At 37.4% G+C, this 3,992-nt stretch overlaps 1 pseudogene; it reads right to left on the bottom strand.

Annotated features, from left to right (window-relative positions):
• Positions 1–362: 362 nt before the first annotated feature.
• LOC138146736 (small ribosomal subunit protein uS5-like) lies at positions 363–1,244 on the bottom strand (annotated as a pseudogene).
• Positions 1,245–3,992: the final 2,748 nt, after the last annotated feature.

Here is a 3,992-nt window from a genome sequence, read left to right as displayed (position 1 = left end):
TTCTTTCTTTCTTTCTTTCTTTCTTTCTTTCTTTCTTTCTTTCTTTCCCAGAAGGAAGAGCAAGGAACACTGGGTGAAAATACAGGGAAGCAGATTTAATTCTCAGTGAAGAAAAAGAAACAAACAAACAAAATTTACTATTAATTACAACTTCTCAGAAATACAGTTAGTAGTGTTCAAGCAGGAGGTCTTCTAGAAGAAATTAAATAGATAACATATCTGCATAATTTTTGAGTATATTAAAAAGATTCATGTTTTAGGAAGGGTGGGAATTCTCATGCATACCTACTAACTCTAAGATTCTGTGATTTCTTTTTTTTTTAGCAGGTATAGTTCAATTTATTTGTTTATTAAAAAAAAATCTATGTAGTTGCCACCACAGCTGCATGGGGCCTCTGGACAGACACTCAAGTGTGAGTCTTCACAAGATGGTCAGTGAATTCCTGACAAGGAGATTTAGGGGACACAGTCTCCTTCCACAGGTCTGGGGTCAGATAGCTGTATGTTTTGGAGATGGCATCAAAGGCAGCTTTAGCAAAGTTCCCCAGAGTGGCAGTGCAGCCTCTTGCAGAAGTGTAGCAGTCATCAATTCTAGGCATCATCAGGAGCTTCTTAGGCACAGGAGCTGAGACAATGCCAGTACCTCTAGGGGTGGGGATCAGGGGCACCAGAACCAACTTATATTGCCCAGTGACATTTCAGGGTACTATGTGAGGTTTCCCAATCTTGTTCCCCCAGTAGCTACATCTCACAGGAACGATGGACAGCTTGGCCAGAGTGATAGCACCATGAATAGCTGTGGCCACTTCCTTGGAGCACTTGACACCCAGACCTACATGACCATTATAGTCACCAATGGCCAAAAATTTCTTGAACCTTCTACATTGTCCAGCTCTAGTTTGTTTCTGAACAGGCATGATCTTCAGAACCTCATCTTTCAATGAAGATCCCAGGAAGAACTCTATGATCTCAGACTCCTTGATAGGAAGCGAGAAAAGATAGATCTCTTCCAAAGACTTGATCTTCATGTCATTGACTAGCTGGACCAGCTTAGTGACAGGAACCCATTCCTTGTCTTTGGCCTTTCCTCCCTGGGCCCCATGGCCAGGGCCATGGCCTCAACCAAGGCCCTGGCCTTTACCTTGGCCCCCACTGCCGAAGCCACTGTGGAAGCCTCCCCAGCCTCCCACGCTGGGCCCCCTGGGGCCTCCTGCACCTTCTGCAGGAGCAGCATTGTCTGCCATTTGGTGTTCCGGCATCATCCGCCAGTGGGTGTTCACTAGAATTAGAAGCAGATTTTGTGGTTTCATGAAGAATACCCTCAAAAATAAGGAGATAGTGAAGATTCTCAGACAGGATTCCATTTCAAAGATGAGGAAACTTAAGCTAAATAAATTTTAGGTGACTTGCACATCACATATAAAGGAAGTCTAAATGTTAGAAAGACTGAGATTCAAAGCCAGCTTCAAAGCCCAACACTATACCAAACTGCCTAACCTGAAATCTAATCAGCACAATTCATAAAACAATATGCTTCTCAAGACAGATTTAGAATTTTGACCACTCAAAGGTTTAAAATTTCAGTATAATGATGTGCTTGCAGCTGCTTATCTATAATGGTAAATAACAGCAATCCATTGAATTGACTTATATGCTAATGTAAAGTAGCATTTCCCTGAACTGGCCAGTATCTTCGAGAGTTGATCAAAAAGAAATGATTTACTCAAGGAACTTAGGCTTCTGTCTCCTTTAGTATGATGACATTAAGGAGATGGGAAACTGACATTTTTAAATATGTTGAGATTAGTGGAGAATCTCTAAAATTTGCAATATTTCTCATTTCTTTAGATTATTTTCATGAGTTTAAATATTTAAAATATTTAGATTATTATGCTATTTTTGTTATTTCTTATTATTATTTTGGTTGGCTAGGATTGAGTGTCTGTGTCTGTGATTTCACTGATCTAAGGGACTTATAACATGAAAATGTTTGCTAGTGATATGGCCAATCATGGGCAATGAGTAGTCTTAGAAAATTTACTGGTGGCAAATGACTTACCCATGGTCAAATAACCAATATGTAACAGGAGCTGAATATGAATCTCTGGCTTCCTAGAGGTGTCTATCCATTATGCCATACTTCTCCTGGTATCTTATCTAGCAAAATCAAAATTAATAACATAGGCTTGCATCACGCCTTGCCCTTCTTGTGTGATCATCCCATTCTTTTTCTAGAATACAAGAATATCCTATATTCCTGTTCTTTAGCAATCCTCATTGTCATATCATGTAACCTACTCACCCTTACTTTCCATATGCCCACTAGCCAGTGTGTTGTTAATTTTTAATTCTTCAGAAATCATTTATATTTCATGCCTTGCACATTAAAATATTCCTTTTGGTCTTTTACATCATAGTAACTTTATATAATAATAGTAGCTGGCAGATAAGTGGTTTAGTGGATATGGGACTGGGCCTGAAGTCAGGCAGACTTGAGTACACTCAGACACTCACTAGCTCTGTCTGCTTGCATTACCTAATCCTTGTAGAAGGAAATGACAAAACACTCCAGTGTTTTTGCCATGAAAACCCTCTACATAATCATGAAGAGTTAGACATGAATGAGTGACTGAATAACAAAAACAATAGAAGAGATGATGTTTATGTGGTGACTATTATGGGTCAGGTACTGTGCTAAGCACTTCACAATTACTATCTCATTTAATCTTCATAATAACTGAGAGGTAAGTTTAATTATTATCCCAATTTTACAGATGAAGAAACTGAGGAAGAGAGATTAAATGACTTTGGTAGGGTCACATAGCTTGTAAGTTGCTGACGCTGAATATGAATTCAAGTTGTTTTTTTTTTTTCATGACTTCAGGCTTGGTATTCTATCCTCTGTGCCACCTATCCTCCTAATGACTACATCATATCTCCTTAGTAAGAGTCTGTGCTCCTGAAAATTAATGATTTTTAAAAATGTTTTTTAATCATTAAAACAACTTGTATCTAAATGTTCAAATATTTGTAAATAATTATGATTTGAAGTTATCTATTATACAGGTTTCTTGATTATGTGCCCTTAATTCCTTTGATCACTTTATCTTCCTAGATAGAAGTAACTTTCTAATTTCTAGGCTTTATTTTTTTCCTGGTATTGGAGTACTAATGTATCTGAGTACCAATCTCATGAGAGTTTCACCAAAGAAAGAACAGTCTTTAATATTTCCATGTCCCTTTCCCCATGTTGGTATTTTAGGAAAAGGTTTTTTTTTTCTTTACCAGAGAATTAAGTATATAATAGATGTTCATGTGTGAACTAACTTTATTATCTACAATATCTTATTTGGCTGCAGAATTTTTTTTTCCTTAGCAAAATTAAAAGCTATCCAAAAGTAAGGATCAGGAAACACACACACACACACACACACACACAGCACAAATATTTCTCTCAAAATCTAAGTATTAAAGAAAGCTCTTAGAACGTTTGTGTCAGGTACTAATGTCGTGTAAATGATTTATTGAATCCCCCTGTGTTTTGTTTTTTTTTTTTTTTTATAATTCACCACTCTATTTAAAGATTCTTCTGGAGAAAATTCTCTCTACTACATTCCTATTTCCCCACTTCTAATCTAGCCTGTAATCCAGCTGTCATTAACACAGTATCATTAACCTTAAGTCAGTAGTCAGAGGTACCTAAGTGTCATAACGGAATTAATGCGTTCTATGAGTTCATTTTGGCATCCAGGAATGGAATAGAGGGAGTGTATGGAATGCTCTGTCCAAATAGAAACTAACAAAGAACTTTCCCTACATTTACATGGCCCAGACTCAGGTGTGTTTGGTTGGAAAATTAAGATCTTTGCACATTTCTTTCCTCTTTTCTATAACCTGTACTATCCTTGGGGATAGATGAGAGAAGATCCTATCTCCCGACCTTTGGCTTTCTTCCCTTAATTTGAGTATATAGGAAAATGGAAAATGTGTGG

The sequence above is a fragment of the Petaurus breviceps genome, unplaced genomic scaffold, assembly GCF_028583685.1.
Source record: "Petaurus breviceps papuanus isolate PSGF00001 unplaced genomic scaffold, PetGlider_PUasm1.0 90769, whole genome shotgun sequence".
In the NCBI taxonomy this organism is placed as follows: Eukaryota; Metazoa; Chordata; class Mammalia; order Diprotodontia; family Petauridae; genus Petaurus; species Petaurus breviceps.
The sequence above is the reverse complement of the archived record's forward strand: the minus strand, read 5'-3'. Positions and strand labels throughout refer to the sequence as shown.